Source organism: Vigna umbellata, chromosome 4, assembly GCF_029865625.1.
Source record: "Vigna umbellata cultivar VRB3 chromosome 4, Vumbellata_1.0, whole genome shotgun sequence".
NCBI classification, from domain to species: domain Eukaryota; kingdom Viridiplantae; phylum Streptophyta; class Magnoliopsida; order Fabales; family Fabaceae; genus Vigna; species Vigna umbellata.
In genome coordinates, this window is record NC_142168.1 from 48,824,054 (window position 1) to 48,849,532 (window position 25,479).

General features: G+C 42.5%; 1 pseudogene across 1 annotated transcript; it reads left to right on the top strand.

The window, feature by feature from the left end:
* Positions 1-650: 650 nt before the first annotated feature.
* LOC148200454 (uncharacterized) lies at positions 651-24,904 on the top strand (annotated as a pseudogene). The gene is made up of 5 exons (XR_015785922.1): positions 651-1,095; positions 4,504-5,038; positions 16,480-16,918; positions 18,619-24,195; positions 24,408-24,904. The product of XR_015785922.1 is annotated as an uncharacterized LOC148200454 (transcript).
* Positions 24,905-25,479: the final 575 nt, after the last annotated feature.

The following is a 25,479-nucleotide window of genomic DNA, read 5'->3' on the forward strand; positions in this document are numbered from 1 at the left end:
AAAATCTGGAAGATGCAAATCTGATTGAAGTGGAAGTAAAGGCCGAGCCTTAGAGCGCTCGTTAGATTAGGAATGTGAATGTTAGATTAGTTTGGACGTTCGGTTAAATATTTTGTAAAGCCGTTCGTCCTAATTATCCCTGATTCTGTTTTGACGCGTACGTTATTTTATATCTAAGAACGTTCGTTCTAGGCTTCCTTTGTATGCGTTTTATGCGCGTTTCTTTTGTACTGAAGCCGTTCGGCTCTGGAACTTCTTTTCAGTATATAAAGACTGCTTGGTTTTACTGTTAATTGTAATTAATTCTGTAATATAGTAATTACTGTATTTTGGGATGTTACATTAGTGGTATCAGAGCAGTTTTGTTCTTTTAAGGACACTGTAGGTTATGAGTGCACTATGTTTTTGCTGAGTGCTTATTGCGTGTTTAACGAGTTATTGTTTTTTTTAACTCTTGAACATTATTAACGATCGTTTTTCTCTGATCCAGAGAACTAATGGCGCCTAGACTTCCTCCTCCTCCTCAACCGAACGAGTCTGATACGTCTAGCAACACTAGGTTGTTGGAAACCGTGGTTGAAAGGCTGCATCAACAAAACACAACGTTACTGGAGCAGAACGCCACACTGATGCAGCAAAACCAGGCCGCTATGCAGAGTTTGGAGGCCTCTCGGGCCAACTCTGAAACAACCCAAAGGCAGCTAATGGAAATCCTAGCGGCAACAAGAGGTGCGCCTGGAGCATCCTCTTCCAACGCTGCCCAACCTACTGGTGATTGGAGTTTGGAGAGCTTCTTACAACACCATCCAGCCAAGTTCAGTGGGAAATGTCTCCCTGACGAGGCAGATCAATGGTTACGGGATATGGAGAGGATCTTCAATGCTAAGAGGTGTCCGAACGAGAACCGCTTGGCATATACTGAATACTTGCTGACTGGAGAAGCGAGCCACTGGTGGGCGAGCGCGAGGGCCATTCTGACAGACGTTGAACAACCAATCACTTGGGAATTGTTCAGAAACAAATTTTATGAAGAGTACTTTCCTGACAGCGTTCGTTTTGCAAAGGAGGTTGAGTTTTTGCAGCTGGTTCAGGGGGGTATGTCTGTTTCCGAATACACCAACAAATTCAAACACCTTGTCAGATTCAATACAATGGCCACCAGTGAAGAGTGGCAATGTCGGAAGTTTGAGAACGGCCTAAGGAGTGATTTGAAAGTTCTGATTTCAAGCTTGTGCATACGAACGTTTCCTGCCATGGTTGAGAGGGCCAAGGTGTTGGAGAAGAACATGGCGGAAGCTGAACGACACAAGAAGCAACAAACAGTAAGGGGACCGATCGTCTCAAGGAGTAATGTCAATCAGAGGGGGTCTCCTTACGTTCGTCCGTCAACCAACGCGAGTGGGTCTCAAGCCTTGGTCCCTGCCGGACAGTCTGGGCAGCAAGGTAGCGTTACATGTTTTAAGTGTGGAGGGCCGCATTATCGTTCGTTCTGCCCTCAACTAGTGGGAGGAAAGCACTGTAACCGGTGTGGACGAAATGGACACTTGGAGAACGAGTGCAACATGGGTGGACGAGCAGTGATGAGGCCACCAAATGCTGGAAGAAACCAACCAAGGGGTGGTCGAGCCCAAGCGGTGGGACGTGTATATGCAATAACGAGCGCTGAGGCAGTGAGCTCAGGTACACTCATCACCAGTACCTGCTTAGTTTATGGAACGCCTTGCTGTGTGTTGTTTGACTCTGGGGCGACGCACTCCTTCATCTCGAAGGCGTGTGTTGAAAAACTGGGAATAGTGGAGAGAGAGATGCAGTTCGACTTGGTGGTATCAACCCCAGCGGCTGGAGAGCTTAGGACATCTACCGTATGCATTAGATGTCCTATTGTGGTTGAAGGGCATAATTATAAGGTGAACTTGATTTGTTTACCTTTGAAGGACTTGGAAGTAATTCTAGGAATGGATTGGTTGGCCACCAACCATATTATTATAGATTGTGGCAAGAAAGAGTTAGTATTTCCTGAAGAAGATGAAGAATGCTTGGGTGTGACGCTCGGTCAATTGAAAGAAGACATTATGGAGGGCGCGGCTTGTTTCTTGATCATGACGCATGAAGACAGAGAAGTTGCGGATAAGAATTTTGGACGTTCGTCCAATAAGTACACTGAAGGACGAACGGTCGTGGACGAATTCTCGGACGTCTTTCCGGATGAAGTGCCTGGACTGCCTCCTGTTCGTGAAATTGAATTTACTATAGATTTGGTAACTACGGCAGCACCTATCTCGGTTCAACCATATCGGATGGCGCCTGCAGAGTTGGTTGAACTCAAAAAGCAGATTGAAGAGTTGATGGAGAAGCAATTTATAAGGCCGAGCGTATCACCATGGGGAGCGCCTGTGCTCTTGGTGAAAAAGAAGGATGACAGCTCTCAGTTATGTATAGACTACAGGCAATTGAACAAGCTGACCATCAAGAACAAATACCCGTTGCCTAGGATTGATGACTTGTTGGATCAACTGCATGGGGCAACGGTGTTCTCTAAGATTGATTTGCGTTCGGGATATCACCAAATCAGGGTGAAGGAGGACGACATCCAGAAGACAGCGTTCAGGTCTCGTTATGGACACTACGAGTACGTGGTGATGCCATTTGGAGTGACGAACGCTCCTGCAGTGTTCATGGATTATATGAACCGCATCTTCCGGCCGTACCTGGACAAGTTCGTGGTCGTTTTTATAGATGATATTCTCATCTACTCTAAGACCAAGGACGAACATGAAGAACACTTGAGGGCAGTACTAACCGTGTTGAGGGAAAAAGAGTTATATGCAAAACTGTCCAAGTGTGAATTCTGGATGAAAGAGGTGCAATTCTTGGGACATATTGTGTCCGCTGGAGGGATCTCGGTAGATCCAGCGAAGGTACGCGCGGTCATGGAATGGGAACGTCCGCGTTCGGTCACTGAAGTAAGGAGTTTCGTTGGTCTCGCGGGCTACTATAGGCGTTTCATTGAAGGGTTTTCTAAAATAGTAGCACCGCTGACGCATCTTACCAGGAAAGACCAACCGTTCGCGTGGACTGATTTGTGTGAGGAGCGCTTCCAAGAGTTGAAGAATAAGTTGACGAGCGCTCCAGTATTGATCATCCCGGACACGTCCAAGCCCTTTGAAGTGTACTGCGACGCGTCTCATCAAGGGTTGGGCTGTGTGCTCATGCAAGAGAAGCGAGCGGTAGCCTATGCGTCTCGACAATTGAAAATACATGAAAAGAATTATCCAACACACGACCTGGAGTTGGCAGCGGTCGTTTTTGCGCTGAAGATTTGGAGGCATTTCTTGTACGGATCCACGTTCCAAGTCTTCAGTGATCACAAGAGCCTCAAATATTTATTTGATCAGAAGGAGTTGAACATGAGGCAGAGGCGTTGGTTGGAGTTCTTAAAAGATTATGACTTTGAATTACTTTATCATCCGGGAAAGGCTAACGTAGTGGCGGACGCCCTAAGTAGAAAGGCAGTTCACGTCTCGGTGATGATGGTTAAAGAGCTAAGTTTGGTGGAGAGTTTCCGAGACCTAAGATTACAGTTCGACCTAGGAGCGAACGTTATTAGATGTTGTAATCTTAGAATTTCCAGTGACGTCTTTGACCGTATCAAGATAAAGCAACGAGAGGATGAAGAATTAGTGAAGATATTAGACGCGCTCGGTACTGATCAGGCCAAACATTTCAACACTGGAACGGACGGCTTATTGCGTTACATGGGTCGGACGTGCGTCCCTAATGATGGCGAGCTGAAGAGAATTATTCTGGAGGAAGGTCATCATAGTCGTCTTAGCATACATCCAGGTATGACTAAGATGTACCAAGACCTTCGGTGTTCGTTCTGGTGGCCTGGAATGAAGAGCGATGTCGCTCGTTTTGTAGCGTCATGTCTAACCTGTCAACGAGCGAAGGCGGAACACCAAAGACCTGGCGGCCTATTGCAGCAATTGGAGATTCCAGAATGGAAGTGGGATAGCATATCCATGGATTTCGTGACCCATCTACCACGTACGGTCAGAAATCACGACTCGATTTGGGTGATTGTGGACAGACTAACGAAGAGTGCCCACTTCCTGGCCGTGAACTTGAAGATGTCGATGACCAATCTGGCCAAATTATATATCAAAGAGATCGTTCGCTTACACGGAGTCCCTTCGAGTATAATTTCTGACCGAGACACGAGATTCACATCTCGGTTTTGGCAATCTTTACAAGGCGAATTGGGAAGCAAGCTGCAGATGAGTTCAACCTATCATCCTCAGACGGACGGCCAATCTGAGCGGACCATCCAGACGTTGGAAGATTTGCTAAGGACGTGCGTCCTAGATCACTTGGGTGCCTGGGATGAAGTACTGCCGCTAGTGGAATTCACGTACAACAACAGTTTTCAAACTAGCATTGGAATGGCGCCGTTTGAAGCTCTCTATGGTAGGAAGTGCCGAACGCCACTTTGCTGGTTCCAAGATGGAGAGAACGTGCTGACTGGACCTGAGCTCATCCAGCAAACGACCGAGAAAGTCAAGCAAATTCAGGAGAGGTTGAAGACGTCTTTGAGCAGGCAGAAATCTTATGCTGATAAGAGGAGAAGACCGTTGGAGTTCGCTGCTGGAGATCATGTGTTTCTTCGACTCAACCCAATCACTGGTGTAGGCCGAGCCGTTCGTCCAAAGAAGCTGTCTCCCAAATTCATTGGACCATACCAGATTCTGAGGAAGATCGGACCAGTAGCGTACGAGCTTGCATTACCGCCTCAACTATCAAACCTTCACCCAGTTTTCCACGTTTCTCAACTTCGGAAGTATATAGCGAATCCATCACATGTACTGGAGTTGGAGAACGTTCAGCTTCGTCCAGACCGAACGCTGGAGTTACAACCAGTACGTGCAGAAGACAGCCGCACCAAGCTACACAAAGGGAAGAACGTTCGTTTAGTGAAGGTGGTGTGGGACGCTAAAACTGGAGATTCAACGTGGGAAGTGGAGGATGCTATGAGGGACTTGTATCCTCACTTATTTACGGGTAAGTTCTAAATTTTCGAGGACGAAAATTTTTGTAGTTAGGGACATTGTGAGACCCTAAATAATTAAACTCTGAAATACATGTCAAATCAGAATTTAATTCCTTTTTATCCACTCTGCCGTGCCTTGAAAGACACGCCCATCATTTTCCCAGGGCATTAAAAACGCACCAATCACCACATGCACACACGCCACCTGTCGCGGGAGAAGTTTCTAGTTCAGAGTTTGGTGTACAGGTGTCAGTTTGGGAGACGTTCGTTCAAATGAACGTGAGTTTAAACAAAACTGGATTTTGGAAAACTCTCTCTCCTGCATCACTCACCTTCTTCCTCACGAAACTCAACCTTTCATCTCCTCCAACTTCTCTCTAAAAACCCTTAACTTCTCTCTACTGTAAATCTCACACCTCTTCTCCGATCACGTTTGCAGCACCATAGGAGTGTTCGTCCAGCTGTGATCTTCCTTTTGAACCGAACAGTATTGGAATACAAGCTGGTAAGTTTCCTTCGCTAGTAGTTGTCCATTAGGGTTTCATGCGAAACCATACTCTCGGTTCATGCATGGACTATATCTGAGCCATCTCTGATTTTGATGTTTAGATCAAGTGAAAGTGTTAGTGAAATTGAGGGTAGAACACTGTAAGAGACAAACCCAACTTTTGCATTAGGGCGTACACTGCTATCCAGGTAAGGGAAGCTTATATGTTTAATTTATACCTGCCTGTTGTATGATCTGAGTTGCATGTATGAAAAGTATGATGTTTGAGCTGTTATGAACGTTCACTGATATCGGATATGACTTCTGGTTTGTTTTGCATGTTAGTTTGATACGTATAAATGATGGATGAATATTGTAATGTATGAGTTATTAATGTGATGATTGTTGAATGTGAATTAATTTGGAAGTGAAAGTTATAAAGTTCATAAATTTGAGAATCATATGAAGTATAAAGTATAAGTTAAGATGTTGAAATCTGGAAATTTGTTAAGGTTGAGAAATCTGAAACTTAAATCATTCCCTTTGATAAATGACGCTCGTCACCGTACGGTCTTAGACCGTTCGGTTTTCCTTAAAATAACTTAGAATGGAATTCTTTCATTTGGAAAGAACTCTGCTCGAGAACGAGCGTCCCCATTTGAATGTCTGAGCGTTCGGTTCAGCTCAGCGGTATATAATACTTTAAACTTTAAAAATACGTAACGTTCGGTCTTATACCGAAACGTTCATTCTAAATGGCGCTCGGTCTCATACCGAAGCGTTCGTCCTAAATAGCGCTCGGTCTCATACCGAAGCGTTCGTCCTAAGGAGCGCTCGGTCTTGTATCGAACGTTCGTCACGATTTACTTTCGGTCATCTACTTAGCGTTCGCTTTAATGTAGTGTTCGGTCTTAAACCGAACGCTCGTCCTTATCTTTGAATCCTTAACGAACGTAAATAGCGTTCGTCCAAATAATTAGTAAATGTATATTGGCGCGTTCGGTCATTTACTGGCAGTCGATCCCTTTTAAATAAAAGGTTCCCAATGTAGCTAAGTATTCATATTGATGTCTCTTAGCCAAGTTGAGTCAACCTGACCTCTTGGTACTTAAAAATATTCTGAAAATGATTTCATTATTTTGGAGTCTTCCTGATTGTTAAATGGATTCTTCTAAATCTGGCTCTTAACGTTCGTCCTCTTCCTTCAGAAAGTTGAACGTTCGTCTTTTTAAGAGAGTGGAACATAGAATGAAAATGTTACAAATATGAAATGGTAAGACGTTTGAACACTATATTAAATGGTTATACGATTATGGAATTTGAACGAGCGTTCCAAGGAGGAACGTCTCAGATATGTTAAATATTAAATTTGGTAAAGTATGAACATGGATAAGTTAAGACTCGCTGTCCATCCTGATATTCCGTGATACTCATCTTCACATAGAAGGGGGTAGTCATGTGTGGGAATGGCAGGAGGTCCTTAGTTCATAAGTTAACATGGGCGACGTAAGAACGGACTAACCTCGAGTGGCAGTTGATTAGGTATATCCCGGCTACTACACCACTCGTGTGCAAGGACGCTTGTAACTACATGGTTCATACAGTCCGGACGGTCTGTCATATATATATATATATATATATATATATATATACATTTTTCTGTTATTCTATGTTAAGTTACCGGTTGTATGTGTGAATTGAAACGTTAAATGTATGTGTTAATTGTATGAATTAAATAATATAAGCTTACCCTTGCATTTCCATTGTGTTGTCTCCTGTCTATGTACGTTCGTCTTGTCTTGCAATGATCATCCGTGTGGATGTGAGCAGATGGTGGTGCATCTCTTGAAGAAATGCTGGAAGAAGAAAATCTGGAAGATGCAAATCTGATTGAAGTGGAAGTAAAGGCCGAGCCTTAGAGCGCTCGTTAGATTAGGAATGTGAATGTTAGATTAGTTTGGACGTTCGGTTAAATATTTTGTAAAGCCGTTCGTCCTAATTATCCCTGATTCTGTTTTGACGCGTACGTTATTTTATATCTAAGAACGTTCGTTCTAGGCTTCCTTTGTATGCGTTTTATGCGCGTTTCTTTTGTACTGAAGCCGTTCGGCTCTGGAACTTCTTTTCAGTATATAAAGACTGCTTGGTTTTACTGTTAATTGTAATTAATTCTGTAATATAGTAATTACTGTATTTTGGGATGTTACAAATATCATATTTGAATTCATACAAATAAAATTGTTATCTTCCAAAAAAAAATCTAAGAATGAAAGATGAACAGTTTTTGAGCCCATTAGGCCCCGTTGTCATATGTGGTTTCTCTTGAACCAGTGCATCTGAATTTCTAAAAAAATAAAAAATACATGTTTATTTTGTGTTTTCAATTCATAATTTCCCTTTCCATTTGTGTGAACAAGTATTTGTGCAAAAAATAAAAATAGAGAAATTCAGACCCTTGTCTGAAGATTTTGTCATGGTTGTAAAAAGAATAGTGTTGGGCCCATTGAGTCTAGTAGTGTTGCAAAATTTTCTTTAGTTCAATCTTGTGAAATCCTTTCATAACAAAAAATGAAAAAAATGAATTTCTTTTAGCTTGTTCCATATACTATGAAAAATGAAAAAAATGTTTTCTTTGTCATCTTCTTGTGTCAAGTTCACACGGCTCAGGACATCTGATCCATTGGGTCAATGTGCCTGGTAAGTCCAACTTCCTTCTATGTTACTTCTCCTCAGGTCCGATCCGATCTGGATTTTCCCGTGTCGGAAAGTAAAAAACAAAAAAAAAACAAAAAAAGAAAAGATCGGTTCGGAGCCCATTGAGTCCAATTGTCCTTCTCTGTCAAAAAAAAAATACAAAAAGATTTCTTTCCGTAAATTGCATAATTTTCCTTCAGTAATATATTTGTCAAATAAAAAAGCAGCATAATTGTGGAAGATACAAATTGTTAACAATGTGTTTTCAGTACAGTCTTCCAAATTATCATGCATGATTTGCTTGGAATTTGTTGTCAAAAAAATTAAGAATTAAAGATGAACAGTTTGCGAGCCCCCAACAACGAACGCTCATCAACAACGAACGCTCGTCCCCAACGAACGCTCGTCAACAACGAACGCTCATCCCCAACGAGCGCTCGTCATTCAGCCCCGTTCCCCGCATCCGCTCGTCATTCGGCCCTTTCCCAACGAACGTTCGTCTCCAACGAACGCTCGTCCCCAATGAGCGCTCGTCATTCACCCCTTTCCCAACGAACGCTCGTCCCCAATGAGCGCTCGTCATTCAACCCCTTTTCCAGCACCCGTTCGTCATCGCCCAATGAACGATCGTCCCCAACGAACGCTCGTCATTAAGCCTCCTTTCCCAGCATCCGTTCGACATCTCCACCAACGAACGCTCGTCATCCACCCTCCTTTTCTCAACGAACGTTCGTCAAATCTCCCCAACGAGCGCTCGTGATTCTGAATGCTTTCCCGACGTACGTTCGGCCTCTACCAAGGGCTGCACGGTCGCCTGCGACGGGACGTTCGGCACCCCTTTTCTCGGACCCCTCATCGCTTTGTTTTTATTTACTTATTTGTTTTCTCTTTTTTTTATTTTGTTTATCCTATTTTATTTTATTTTTATTTTTATTTTTATTTTTTTTATTTTATTTAGTTTTATTGTCTTATTTTATTTTATTGGCTTAATTACCTACTTAGTCCCCATGTTCGGAGGTAATTTGCTGTTTAGTACCCGGTTTTAAAAATGTAGGCATTTGATACCTATGTTTTGAAATTTGTATCAATTGAATCCTACCCACTTAACGCCGTTATAAATCTAACGTTTTTTCTGACTGTGTATGTGATTTGTGGACGAGCGGTTATGGACGAGCGTTCGCTTCGTTGGACGAGCGTCCTCTTCTGCCTGACTGGGCGTTCGCTTCGCTGGACGAGCGTCCTCTTCTGCCTGACTGGGCGTTCGCTTCGCTGGACGAGCGTCCTCTTCTGCCTCGCTGGACGAGCGTCCTCTTCGCTGGACGATCGTCCTCGTCACTCGTCCACAAACGCTCGTCCACAAATCACATACACAGTCAGAAAAACGTTAGATTTATAACGGCGTTAAGTGGGTAGGATTCAATTGATACAAATTTCAAAACATAGGTATCAAATGCCTACATTTTTAAAACCGGGTACTAAACAGCAAATTACCTCCGAACATGGGGACTAAGTAGGTAATTAAGCCTATTTTATTTTGTTCTATCTACAGGTTTTAGATATTTACTTATCCTAAAACATGTATTTAATAATGCAATATTTACAATTTAAATAAAGGAATTTACAAAAAATATGTTTTAAAGGTTTAGGCACATGTGTGATCGCACGCATCGTCCTTGTGCTAAAAACCTGTTCTCCTCTTTTAAATAAAATTAGAAAAATATGTTTTGAAGGTTTAGGCACATGTGTGATCGCACGCATCGTCCTTGTGCTAAAAACCTTTTCTTTTCCTTAAGTAAAATTAACAAAAAAATATGTTTTAAAGGTTTATGCACATGTGTGATCGCACGCATCGTCCTTGTGCTAACAACCTTTTCTCTTTCTTAAACAAAATACAAAAAAGGTATAAAATCTTCAAAAATACCAAAAACATCAACAATTTTAAACAACAAACAATTTTTCTATCCCAGAACTACGTGATCCTTGATTCTCCATCAAGAGTGGAGATACGTAGGAGCAAGGCTTGCCCTTGTCAGGTTCACTTCCCAAAAATCCAAAATCATTTCCAAACAAAATTCTTAAACAATTCTTTAAACAAACTTTTCAAACAATTTCAAAAAGAACTACGTAACCCTGATTTCTCATTTTGAATGAGAATACGTAGGAGCAAGGTCAATCCTTGTCGGGCCCAAAAAACTAAAAAAATATGTTTTGTTTATTTAGAATTCTATTTTAGGGGTTAGTTAAACATTTTGAAAACCACATCATATTCGTGCATTTAGTTAAAGGTACTGCCTTAGGGCAGGCGTTGTGGGGTGCTAACACCTTCCCCACGCGTAACCGACTCCCGAACCCAATCTTTGGTTTTCGTGGACCGTGCTTTATCGTTTTTATGGTTTTTCCGTAGTTTTCCATAATAAACTATGGTGGCGACTCCAAAATCTCTTTTCTAAACTCTGTTTCTTTTTGGATCGTCGTCCCGTCGCGATTCCGGTTGCGACACATCCATTGTAAAAAAAAGAAAATGAACGTCTAAATCTTCATAAAATTGATGATTTCAAAGAAAACAAATTGACTCAGTAAAAAAAAAGAGTGTCATAGTTTCATAATCTTCCATCACAGATCAAAAGTCAACATCATGTACATATTTTCATGAATGTTTATCAAATCTTCTCATCAACATGCGTCAAAGTTTTCTTCTCCAATTTCAAAACTACATATTTTCATCAAATCTTTTTCTTTCCAAAAGACAAAAAAAAAAAATCAACATGCATCAAAGCTTTCTCCTGCAATTTCCAAATTTACATCAACCATGCTTCTCATTTCAAAAAAAAATAAAAATGGACACTCATTTCTATCTCGAGAAAAATCAAAAAATTTCAACATCTCAAAATTTCAACAAAATCCAAATTTCAAATTCAAAACAATCAAACAATTTTACTTTCTGTCATTGGTATCTCGGCCCTCTGCAAGGCAATGGTCGAGCCCAATAATCAAAATTATCATTCATTCATCCATAGGGTTACGACACCCTCCATGAGGTTATGACACCTCATTCACTTCCATAGGGTTACGACACCCTCCACGAGGTTATGACACCTCATTCACTTCATCCATAGGGTTGCGACACCCTCCACGAGGTTATGACACCTCATTCACTTCCATAGGGTTACGACACCCTCCACGAGGTTATGACACCTCATTCACTTCCATAGGGTTACGACACCCTCCACGAGGTTATGACACCTCATTCACTTCATCCATAGGGTTGCGACACCCTCCACGAGGTTATGACACCTCATTCACTTCCATAGGGTTACGACACCCTCCACGAGGTTGGTACACCTCATTCACTTCATCTATAGGGTTGCGACACCCTCCACGAGGTTATGACACCTCATTCACTTCATCCATAGGGTTGCGACACCCTCCACGAGGTTATGACACCTCATTCACTTCCATAGGGTTGCGACACCCTCCACGAGGTTGGTACACCTCATTCACTTCATCCATAGGGTTGCGACACCCTCCACGAGGTTATGACACCTCATTCGCTTCATCCATAGGGTCGCGACACCCTCCACGAGGTTATGACACCTCATTCACTTCATCCATAGGGTTGCGACACCCTCCACGAGGTTATGACACCTCATTCACTTCCATAGGGCTACGACACCCTCCACGAGGTTGGTACACCTCATTCACTTCATCCATAGGGTTGCGACACCCTCCACGAGGTTATGACACCTCATTCGCTTCATCCATAGGGTCGCGACACCCTCCACGAGGTTATGACACCTCATTCACTTCATCCATAGGGTTGCGACACCCTCCACGAGGTTATGACACCTCATTCACTTCCATAGGGCTACGACACCCTCCACGAGGTTTGTACACCTCATTCACATCCATAGGGTTACGACACCCTCCACGAGGTTTGTACACCTCATTCATTCATCCATAGGGTTGTGACACCCTCCACGAGGTTTGCACACTTCATTCATTCATCCATAGGGTTACGACACCCTCCACGAGGTTTGGACACCTCATTCACTTCATCCATAGGGTTGCGACACCCTCCACGAGGTTTGTACACCTCATTCATTCACTTATCCATAAGGTTGGTACACCTCAATTCTCTTAGCCTTGTTCATATTTGTTTTAAATTCTCTGTTTGTTCCTTGTTTATTTTGAAAAACGGACGAAATTAGTGTTTCTTTCTTTACTTAGCTTTTACTCCGATGATACATAAATCTCAAATTTTCATATTATCTAATAAAATCTAAGTAAAGAGGGGCAGTTGTCAACACCCAATTTCGTCCGGATTGACTAATAAATTTCTTTTCATCAAGAATTAAATAAAAATAAAAATAAAAAAACAAATAAAAATAAAAATAAAAAAAAATAATAAATAAAAAAAAAATAATAATAATAAAAAAAAAAAAAAAGAGCAAAAAGAGCGTTCGGCCTCTTGCTGTAGCTTTACGACCGTTCGTCCTCTCCGGTGCGTCGTTCGTCCTCCACCATGCTCTTCTCATCTCCATATCTCGTGACGTTCGGCATTTCTTTAGCTACAGGCGTTCCTGCGTTTTGCCGCTCGTTCTCAACCGTTCGACCGTTCGTTTTCGTTTACGTTCGTCAATTCTCAACTTCAACCGCTCGGTCATCCACTAGCAACCGAGCCATACGACTACTCCCAGTGCAAACGTTCGTCTAGCCTGCCGGACCGTCCGTCCTCTACACTGAGAAACCGTTCGTCCTTAACCATGCGTGTATCTCTCCATATCTCAAAGACGTTCGGCAACCCTCAGCATTGACCGTTCGGTCATGTTGTGATAGTGAACGTTCGGTCATGTTATGTGTTAGTGAACGTTCGGTTTATATTGTTTAATGAGCGTTCGGTCTTCCCTCGAACGCTCAGTCCTTCATTTGAACGCTCGGTCTCAATGACGGTTGTCTTTAGCGTTCGTACTCTTGCTTAATTTCGTCCAGTGTTCGGTTTTAAGCGTTCGGCCAGGAAACAAATAGCGTTCGGCAAAGAGTGTGGTGAGGCGTTCGTCCTAATCATTCCCCTTACCGCTCGTCCATCACTTTCCTTCCTACAGCTCGTCCATCACTTCCCCTTTCTACCGTTCGCCCAGCTAATTCCAGTCTTCTACCGCTCGTCCTGACCCTCCCTTCCATTCTTCTGCCGCTCGTCCTAATCATTCCTGTCTTATGCCGCTCGTTCAACTCTTACCCTTTCTGCCGCTCGTCCTAATCACTTCGCCTCTTTTACCGCTCGTCCATCTCACTCCCCCCCACCGCACGTCCATGATTTCCCCTCATCTACCGCTCGTCCATCATTCCCACTTTCTACCGCTCGTCTTGATCACCCGTCGTTCCTGGGCCCCTGTAATGATTCGCACAATCTTCCAACGGTCCACTTCTACCTTCCCCCACTTCACCAACCCTCTAATTATTCCCCACCAATTATTGCCAGAATCTGTCACCAACCCAATAATTTCTGCAGCCCTTCAATCACAGCTACCGACACTCCTCATCCTCCAATCAAAGCTATCGACAGTTTCATCCAATGAGGCTTGCCAACAATTTTGAGTCTTCTGCCAATTTAAGGAGTGCACTGGCCTCCATCAAAGGGGGAAGACACCTGAGATGAGGATACCGTGGCCGAACTCCAAACTCTGGAGGAGCCTTCATCTCCAACAGCCCCTCACCCGTAACCATACTAACTACACTTCCCTTTCACTCCCAATTCCTCACCTCCAACAACATCCATCATCTTTATCCTGACCACAGCCTAACCTCAAACTGCCATTCTTCATCACCTAATCTTTCAATCTTCATCCATTCCCAACAACCTAAATACACCCACGGCTACTGGAAGATCATCATTGTTTCGACTGGATCCGAGCGGACCTTGTTAAAACATAAACTTTCTTGTCGAAGATCCGTAGACCGGGCGGACAATGCTGAAGACGGGCGGATGAGCGATAGCGAACGCAGGAGACGGGCGGACGAATCGATCACGAACGCTGGAGACGGGCGGACACTCTCTCTCCAGGTGATGCAAACCGGGCGGACGGTACCGTGAGGGACGAACGCTGCGGACGGTACCGTGAGGGACGAACGCTGTTCCTCACTTCCACAGATCGGGCGGACGCCCTCCTACGCTGCTCCCTGCTTCCAAGCCGGGCGGACGTCCTCCCTCTTCCGGCGCTGTCCCACACTTCGAGTTGGGCGGACGGCCTCCTACACCGAGTGCTCCTCCACACTCCCAGTTGGGGAGGGGCCGGGTACCTGCTAAAGGCACTCCGACGCTCAAGTCAGCAATATGACAGAGCGTTATATAATGCATGCATGTGTTGCGTTCTAAGCAATCTGTCTAGAAATCATACCTGAGACTTTTATTTATACTGATTGTAAATGGGCTTTTACCTTTTGGGGGCCTGGAAACGGCCCAATAATACCTTCATCTTCATTAAGGACTTTAATGTGTCATTAGCATTTAACTGTGTAGTCAACGAAGTCAGGGATCATTTTGTTACTAATAAGGAGTATTGGTAAATCTTGAAGAAATTTGTTTTGATGATGCTACAAGAAGTTTTAGTTGAAGAAGATATTAGAATTAGTTAAAAGCAAGTTGTAGAAATTAAATGTAGTAGGAAATTCTTGTAAACCTTGTAAAACTTGCATTTTTAACCTGCAATAATCGATTATGATTAAGCAATAATCGATTATCACAAGTCATACTTGAATAATCGATTATCACTTCATATAATCGATTATCACATCTTTGAAAACCTGTAACGGACTTGAATAATCGATTATCACTTACAATAATCGATTATTCATGGCAGTTGGGAGCTGTCCTTTGGCATTCAGTGTACTTGGCTATATATTTTGATTTGGAGAAATCAGAAGGTAACGTTGTTGAACAGAAGCTCTTGCAGAATACTGTTTGTCAGAGGAAGTTCTCAGAAGCTATAGTTCAAGTTCCCTTGCTTGGTCTCGTGAACAGGAGAGGCTCGCGTGTCGTGTGTCAATAGTCGGAGCAAGCTCTCTTCGAGTTAGCAAGGTGCTCTGCCTGGTCTCGTGAATAGGAGAAGCTCGTGTTTCGTTTGTCGATAGTCGGAGCGGTTCTCTTCGAGTTGGCAGAGTGTTCTTCTTCCGGTTCGTTCGTCGAAGGAAGGTTTATTTATCTGCTTTATTCACTATTTCTTGTAATCTGTTAAATAACTTTTTAGTGAAAAAGGTTAATCACTATTTATAGTGATTAACGACTGGACGTAGATTCTTTTGAATCGAACCAGGATAAAAATTGCTTGTGTGATTTTCTATTCCCTACACTCTTTATCTTTTACGCATATCAACTGTTTGATAAATTTTCTCTAAGAAAATTGTTTTTCTAAAACGGACCATTAAACTTGATTTGTGACCGTAACACGCTTTCCGAATATTTTATTCCGCTGTGCGACTCTATAACGGTACCGATTGTTCCAACACATTTGGGAAGGCGTCCAGTCTAGGGATGATTGGACGCTCGGTCCTAATTGGCGGGCGGACGTTCATTCTTGGGTGGACGTCCGGCTCCCGAATGGGTGGGCGCTCGTTAGACGCCTTGGGCGGACGTCCTTGGACGGATGCCCGGTTCCTGAGGACGCTCGGTCCCGATTGTTTGGCGGACGTCCGGACTATTGGGCGGACACACCAACCTTTGGCGGACGTCCACTTCTTTCATGGTTGGCCGCTCGTTCGGTCCAGATTCCTGGGCGGACATGCAACCTTTTGGCGGTTGTCCGGTTTTGAGCGGGCGGCATTATATCAAACGTTCGCTCGGTCTATGCTGGGAGGGCCTATCAGTACAATCATCATTCACACAGCCAACATGATCATCATCATCTAGAATACACTTGCAGCACCTTATACTCGGCCACTACCAACACCTCACGGCCACCACCTATCCTCACCCAGTCATCATCTTCATCCATATTCACCCACTGCCACAACCATCTTAATAATGAACACAACACAACCAAACACCAGTTCTACCATCCTCATCCTCCTCTTCGAACCTCCATAGCAACCACATACTTCATTCATTACCAACACCTGATACCACGGCCAACATCCAACATCAATCATCATTCATTCTCCTCCACCCCTCGGTTTCATCACCGTCCACAGACAAAATTGATACCTTTTCATTCTCAGAACATTCATTCCTTACTCATCATCGATTCATCCTTCATAGGATCAGAGGGAGAAGAGGAAAAGAGCGAGAAAGGAGACCTGACGCCAAGACCGGGGACGACCCCGGCGGAGAGCGGCATCACTGGCGCGACCTTCGTTCGCGGTTTGCGGAGGTTGGCCCTACCGAGAAGCAGCGTCGGCGTGGCACAGAGACAGGAGAGCGAAGGGGAGAAGCCAGGGCTCGATTCCGACGGTGGAGGCAACTCGCGGCGGACTGCGCGGAGGAGGTGGCGACGCGTGTGCAGGGCCAACCCCTCCCTGGGTTACCATTTTCAAAGGAGAACGAGCGCGAGAGAAAAGGAGACTCTACGGTGTCCGGCGGTGCTTCCACCATAAGTGACGTCGCCGGCGACTTTCTCGGTCAGCTACGGGGATGTGCGGCGGGATGGTCTCGTCGGGGGGGCAGATGGCTGCCGCAGATGATGAAGAAGGGGCCCCAAGTTTCCTCTGCTGCTGGATGGGAAGGAGACCCTAGTGGTTTCTGATGTGGAAACGAAAAGAGGCTTTGGGCCTAGCGTGGGATGCCTCCTTGGCGCAACTCATATTCACACCCCCTTTCCATTTGGGGCTTAAGCCCACTGTGCAAACAATTAAATAAAAAACACAAGAAAGAAAAAAGGAATTGGACCTAACACATCTCGGGATGCACCTCCAAATTTCATCATTACACCCCTGACAGGTACAAAGACAAAAAAGAGAGGTTTTAAGCCCAAACCAAAGAGCTTCAATTCTTTCCACACCTCTGGTTTTTTATCTCTATACTTTTATGCTTATTGGTTGTTTTTTTTTTATGCTCTTTAATACTTTTTTCTGGATTGTTTTATTTTCAGTGGCTATGTATGATAACTCTCGTATATTGTATCTTATGTTTTTGTCAGATTTGTTCATAAAAAAATAAAAAGAAAGAAAAATAAAATAAAAGACAAAAAGAAAAATACAAAATTAAAAGTTAAATTAAAAAATTACAAAAAATATGTTTTAAAGGTTTAGGCACATGTGTGATCGCACGCATCGTCCTTGTGCTAAAAACCTTTCCTCTTTCTTAAATAAAATTACAAAAAAATATGTTTAGGCACATGTGTGATCGCACGCATCATCCTTGTGCTAAAAACCTTTTATGCTTGTTTTATAAAAATACCAAAAAATATAAAATCTTCAAAAACCAAAAACATCATATTTTCAAACAACAAACAGTCTTGCTAGCCAGAACTACGTGATCCTTGATTCTCCATCAAAAGTGGAGATACGTAGGAGCAAGGCCAGTCCTTGTCAGGTTCACTTTCCCAAAAATCCAAATTTATCCATAATAATTTTCCAAACAAATTTCTCAAACAAATTTTAAAGCAGTTTTCTAAAAGAACTACGGAACCCTGATTTCTCATTCTTAATGAGAATACGTAGGAGCAATGTCAATCGTTGTCGGGCCCAAAAAACTAAAAAATACATTTTGTTTTCTTTGGAGTTTTATTTTAGGGGATAGTTAAACATTTTGAAAACCACATCATATTCGCATATTTAGTTAAAGGTACTGCCCCAGGGCAGGCGTTGTAGGGTGCTAATACCTTCCCTACACATAACCGACTCCCGAATTTAGAATCTCATTTTCATAGACCATGCCTTATCATTTTATGGTTTTTCCGTAGTTTTCCAGAATAAACTATGGTGGCGACTCCAAATCTCTTTTTTCAAAACCGTTTTCTTTTTCGGATCGTCGTCCCGTCGCGATCCCGGTTGCGACACATATCATTGCTAATCTTTCCATTTCCAAGTTTTTGAGTATCTAAGATCACTTTTATCAATTATGTTTCATGTTTACTTTGATTGCACAAAAACACAAATTATGAAGCATTCTTTAGTCTAAGTTAGTTGGAAATTATACGATTGTTTGGTGACACGAGTCTCTTGGGAAACGATATCCGGTCTTACCGGTTTTATTACTTAGAACGATTTGGTACACTTGCCAAAGTCTCAACAAGTTTTTGGCGCCGTTGCCGGGGACTCGTGGTTAACACTATACTTTTGTGTGATTCTTAACCAATTTAGGCTTTATTCTTATATTCTTTTTACTGTGAATAATTTTTGTTTTCTTTTATTGTTGGATAACTTGGTGCTCTAGTATTGTTGTCTCTAGTGTGTGCAGGGCACAATCCATACTAGGAGCACACCATCCTCTAAACCTCTCCTTTTTGACCCTGAAGTTGAGAAAACTGCCCGTAGAAACAACAGTAGAAGGAGAAGGAAGGAGAAGATATGGCCGCCAATCCAAATGGTCATGGTGTTGGCCAAGCTAGACGCACCTTGGAGGACTATTCTACATTCTCAGGGCCTCTTCACTTCAACAGCATTGTTAGGCCAAGGGTTAATGCCGCCAACATGGAGATGAAGCCTGCTCTCATCCATTTGGTGCAGAACAATCAGTTACATGGCCTTTCTCATGAGAATCCGTACAATCATTTGGCCACCTTCCTTGAGATATGTAATACTGTGAAGATTCATGATGTTCCTGATGAAGCTATAAGGCTGAGTCTGTTTCCATTCTCGTTGGGAGGAAACGCCAAGGTGTGGTTGAATTCTTTTCCAAAGAATAGCTTTACGGCATGGGAGGATGTGGTTGCCAAATTCCTTAACAAATACTTCCCACAGTCAAAAGTAAATAAAGGAAAGCAGGAAATCTCTTCTTTTCAGCAAGATGATAGTGAAACTTTGAGTCAAGCATGGGATAGGTTCAAGGGCTTACTACGAAAGACGCCCACTCATGGGTTTGATGAGCCTACCGTCCTAAATATGTTTTTGGGAGGCCTTAAATCCCAAACCAAATTAATGTTGGATGCCTCAGCTGGAGGAAACATCCGATGGAAGACACCTGAAGAAGCACATGAGCTGATAGAGAATATGGCTTCTAATGACAATGAGGTGCAGAATGAAAGGGCTCAACTCCAACAAAAAGGTGTTTTTCAACTACAATCTCAGGATGCTTTGTTAGCTCAAAACAAAATAATGACCCAACAACTCGAAGCTCTCATGAATAAGCTCTCTCAACTTCCTAAAGAGCTCCAGAATGTTTCTCAAGCTCAACATCAAGGATGTGAGCTATGTGGTGGAGATCATGTAAAGGGTCAGTGTGCCATGCAAGCCAATTTCCAAGAGGTGAATTATATGGGTAATCAAGACCGCCAAGGTAACTACAACCAAGGATGGAGACCTCACCCAAGCATGGACCAAGGACAAGCTGGGCCATCAAATAGACCACCTCAACAACAATATCAAACACATCCCTCCTTATCTGACAGGACCTCAAAGTTAGAGGACACTCTTCAGCAGTTTATGCAAGTGTCCATCTCCAACCATAAAAGCACGGAAACTTCCATCAAGAATTTGGAGATACAAGTTGGCCAACTAGCCAAGAAGTTGGAGGAAAAGTCTTATAAGAATTTTGTGGCCAACACTGAAGTTAACCCTAAGGAGGAATGTAATGTCATTACAACAAGAAGTGGAAAAGAGGTTGGGGTTGATTACAAGAAACAACTGCCAAATAAAGAAAAGAGAAGCAATGAAGATGAGATTCAAGCACAAAAGGAAATTGAAGAAGAGATTGTTGGAGGAGGAGAAGAGAATAAAAAAATTGAAAAAGAGAAAAACCAAAAAGAGAAAGAAATAGTGAAACAACTCCCTTACGCAATAATCCCATCGACTAAAGGGAAGGAGAAACAGTTGGGTCGGTTCAAGCAAATATTTGATCAACTTGAGATCACCATGCCATTGATCGAAGCACTGCAACAAATTCCTGCTTATGCTAAGTACATGAAGCAAATCCTCAGCAAGAAGAAATATTTAGATGAGGAAACAATTGAAGTACAGGGAAATTGCAGTGCCATCATGCAGAAGACTCTTCCTCCAAAATTTAAAGATCCGGGGAGTTTCACCATTCCATGCACTATTGGAAATCAGGAGATAGGTAGAGCTCTCGTTGACTTGGGGGCTAGTATCAATCTGATACCCCTATCTTTGCTTAAGAAGATTGGTGGTCTTGAAGTCAAGCCTACAAGAATGATGCTGCAGCTGGCGGATAGATCCATAAGTATCCGTATGGTATCGTGGAAGATGTGGTGGTCAAAATAGATAAACTCCAATTCCCGGTGGATTTTGTAGTTATGGACATGGAAGAAGATGCAGAGATACCACTCATACTTGGAAGACCTTTCATGAAGACAGCAAAGGTTGTCATTCATGTGGAAGAAGGAATATTGAAATTAAAGGACCAAGATAGAGAGGTAACGTTCAACGTCTTTGGAGTTGAGCAGCAAAATCATGAAAAAGAGACTAGTATTGAAGCCACTGATGAAATTTTATCAATTACTAGTCTAACAGAGCAAGCTGCCAAGTTGGTCAAGAGGAGCCTCAGCTGTTTATCCCCAAGAGTAAAGGGAGAGGAAGAAGAAAAGGAAGAAGAACTAGTTCACCAAAATTCTGTGAAAGCAAGCAATGAGCCCAAACATGGCAAACCAGTGAAATTCAAGAATAGGTTATGGGTCATCAAGAACATCAAGATAAATGGAGTACTTGAGATTGAGGCTCCATATTCTAGGAGAGTCAAGTTGGTGACTAGGAAATTACTGAGAGGATGTTGGTGTCATGACAAGAAGAGGCACTCAAACATCAAGAATCAAACTTGAGCTTAATGGTGTCAAGCTAATGACGTTAAACAAGCGCTTACTGGGAGGCAACCCAGCTTTCTAACCTTCCTTCAACGTTATTTTGTTATTTGAGTGTGATTTTGATTGTTTGAATGTGTTTTAGAACTTGTTAAAATTTCGCTGTGTGGAAGCATGTTAGTGTGTTGTGTAGCCTGAGATGTTAATAGTGTGATGTTGTTGTGTCTTGATTTGTAATTGCTTGTTTTGGAGAATGCTGAAAACTTTTGAAATTGAGCACCTAAATTTTGATTTTTGAATTGAAGTTCAAGTGTTTGAGATTTGAGCAAGTTTGTTTAGTAAAAACAAGGTGTTCTGGGTTGTTTTGAGAGCTAGAGAATGCAAAAATCAGAAAATTGTACTGTGAGTTGAGCAATCCTGCAGTCTGCTGAAATCTGCAGAATTCACGCCCAGGCCCCCCTGACCAGGCGCGCCCAGGCGCGAGTTGGCACAACCTACGTGCTGGTCGCGCCCGGCGCCCTCCACACGAGGGGCGCCCGAGCGCGACTTGTGCAGGCTTATCTTTTTGAGTTTTAAGTGCACAGTGTGGTCCGTTTCCAATTTCTAACCGTAATCCACACCTCAGTTCAATTCTCTCTCGCTCTCTCTCGTAACCCATCCTCCCAAAACCTCCAAAACCACCATACACCTCCATCTCAGCCACACTCACTGTCACCACACAACCACCATCACACTCACCATTGTGAACTCTCTCACTCACGAACCCTTTCAACTCCACTCAACCCAGCCACTAAACCCTACCACTTAAACATCATACTCACTCATTCTCTTCACAAAATCAAGTCTATCTGGGTACTCTTCACTCACAGACAAGCTCTCAACTCATCAAAGAACCCCAATTTCAAAATCAATTTCACTTCTCCAAAACAAGCAGGTTTCAATTTCTCTGTTTTTAACTTTGTATTTCTGTTCGTGGTTTGAAATAGGGAAGATGTTTGTAATTGAACTGATTGTTGAATGTTGGAGAGGTTGTGGCTCAAGAAAACTAGCCAAACTTCTGCAGAATTTTTCTGCATAACTCGCGCCGGGCGCCTCTTGCAGGGTCGCGCCCGGGCGCGACTCGTTCTGCCAGCACTTGGCCTGTGTTGAGTTTTTCAACTGTTTTCCAATTTTTGCCTTTTGATTTTCTGGTGATTGTTTGTGATGGTTTGTCCTAATTGTTTGTGTATGAATTTAAGCCTTGAATGAACATTCTTTTGCACAAACATTGCATTTCACTTTGATAATGTGTTGCTTCTCTCACCGAGGTTTCATGACTCCAGAGGAGTATGCTGCCAGAGTAGCTTGGCCTGGAGACCAGACCAATTTTGTAGGGGGCAGCAGCTGATGATGATACTGATGAAGAGGAGCAAGAAGAAGAGGATGATGATTCTGAAGAGAGTGATGACAGCACTTCATGAGATTGAGCGGGAAGCTTCTCTACTTTTAACAAGACTTTTTATATTTATTACTCTTGTTTTACTTTCTAGTCTCACTTTTAAAATGTGTTGAAATTTAGTTCTTAGTTTAGGATTGAGTGAACATTTTGCCTTTTTTAGTTTGTTTGAAGATGTTTAAGTTATCTGGCTTGATAGACTGTGCTGAACCATGATGCTTATGCTTGAATATGAAATGATTTTTTGAGATGGTTCAAGTTAGTTCAAATTGTGGTTGCTTTCTTCATGAAAATTATGAGAACGTTCTATGTTTAATTGCGATCAATATTTATGGCAGTTGCTTCATGATGTTGTGGAACCTTGAGTTAACCTTGTGAGATGTTGTGCCTTATATTTTTCTTGTAAATGCTATCATGTTAGATCATAATTGACTTTGCCTGAGTTTCTCTGAATTGAATCAATTGCTTGCTTGTTAGACATGATCAAGGCCATCTTACTCTTCTACTTTTTGACATGTTCTGAGCCAAATAAACCAATACTAACCCCTTCAACCTTAATGAAAGATGTCTTCCCTCTTTGAACCTCAAGTCTATTGAAAATTCCTTGATTTCCCTACCTTGAGTTTAATAGAGCAATCCTTTTTACTATAGGAGAATGGTTTAAGTTTGGGGGGAGTTTGTTTAGTATGGGTGTATTGAGAAAAATAGAAAGATAGAAAAGTAAGGAAAAAGAAGAAAGAAGAAGAAGAGGAAGAAAAATGAACTCATTGAAAAAGAATTGGGAAATAAGTTGAGAAGTGGTTTATCCAATTGTGAAGCAAAGAGAGAGACTAATGTTATATCATGAAGTAAATTGTTTTATCTCTTAAGCTCAAGGTGCTTTGTTATCCAGAAAAACCATGTTTCTTTCTTAGCCTAACCTCAATACAAGCCAATCAAAGTACTTGTGATGCTAACTTGCTTGTGAATGTGTTTAATTCGGTTGAAACGAAGGGCAAAGTTGATGTGTGTGACATTGTGATAGTAGAGTGATAGATACACATCCTTATACACCAGAGCATTAGAGTGAAACACTATCTTGGGTGAGGATTGGTTCTACATAATTCAGTGACACATTCTGCCATGATTGTTGATCTCTTATAAACTGTGACATTTGATTGATTCAATGTATTGTGAGCACCACAGTGGAAACCTAATTTGTTACACATTTCCAGTTGTTTCAAGTTAAGCAAGTATTGTGAATTCAGTTGTGCTTTTGAAAATTGTGTTGTATTAAAGACAGATACCTTTTGCTTGAGGACAAGCAAGGTTCTAAGTTTGGGGGTATTTGATAATGCTAATTTTTACTATTATCTAAGCATCATTTTAGTAGCAAAATCAACTCCTTTATAACTTATAACTTGTTTAATCCTCTTCTTTTGTCTTTGTTTTCTGAATAATTGTGTTTCAGGCTACTTTGATATACTTTCTTCAATAATCCCTTATTTTGTAGCTAATAATGAGCTTGGAAGAGTCTCCAACAATGTATAGGGCTAAACCAACCACAAGGAACAAGTACAAATGCAGAAACGCTCGCCCAGTGTGGACGCCCGAGGACGCTCGCTCAGAGAAAAATGGACGCTCGTCCAATGTGCAGCATGAGAGGACGCTCGCTCAGGAGAAGAGGACGCTCGTCCAGAAGTTCATGGAGGACGTTCGTCCAGAAAACAGAGAGGACGCTCGTCCTAGAAACACAGAGGAAGCTCGTCCAGAAGGAAGTTGAGGACGCTCGTCCAGAGATGAAGTGGACGTTCGGTCAGGTATAACAGAGGACGCTCGTCCATCAGTAGACGCTCGTCCAAGATTCAGGACGCTCGTCCAACAAAGAGAGAAGAGGACGCTCGTTCGTCCAAAGCGCAGTGGACGCTCGTCAGCGAGATGCTCAGCGGACGTTCGGCGAGGAGAATAGGACGCTCGTCCAATTTAGAAGCGCTCAGGACGCTCGTCCACTTTCAGTGGACGCAGTTTTTGCGAGAAGATCGCGCCTGGGCGCGAAACAGAGAGGGCGCCGGGCGCGATTTTTACTGATGTGGCAGACAGTCTATTTAACCCTAAAACGCGAAGGGGAAAGGATCTTTGGCTGCCCAAACACGTTTTCTCTCAATTGGAGCTCTTGGAGGCGAGCTAGGAGCTGTGGGAACAGTCCTTCTTCATCCTTGGGTCTTCTTCCTTCTTCCATTTCCACCATTGTGGTAAGCTTGAGCTCTCCATTCATGGAGAGTTAGTTTCATTATTGTTGGGGGATTGATGTAGCCACTGAAATCTTATGTATACTACTATGTTTTGAATGAATTTATGCCTCTTTCATTGATTGTTAGTGTTTAATTCCTTTTCTTAATGCTTGTTGCGAAGTTGCTACCCATTACATGATTTTAGGGTTTGCTTGATATTGGGAAATGTTGGGTAAATCTGGACTTGGATTAAACACCTAAAGAAAATAGTATCTAGGGATAGAATTATGACCTTTGGTTGTCTTAGATCTCAATTCTTAATGCGGAAATAATTGTTAGGTCTTCCAAGGGATTGGAGCCTAATAAGGAAGTCTAGGCTCTCTCTACCAAGGGATTGGGTTTGAGTAATTTAGTAGATTGACATTGGCATATTAATGAAGAGGAAGTGATTTTCTATACATAAGAATGAAGTAGGTGAAATCATACCCCCAACAATACCATTCCATATCATTGCTAATCTTTCCATTTCCAAGTGTTTGAGTATCTAAGATCACTTTTATCAATTATGTTTCATGTTTACTTTGATTGCACAAAAACACAAATTATGAAGCATTCTTTAGTCTAAGTTAGTTGGAAATTATACGATTGTTTGGTGACACGAGTCTCTTGGGAAACGATATCCGGTCTTACCGGTTTTATTACTT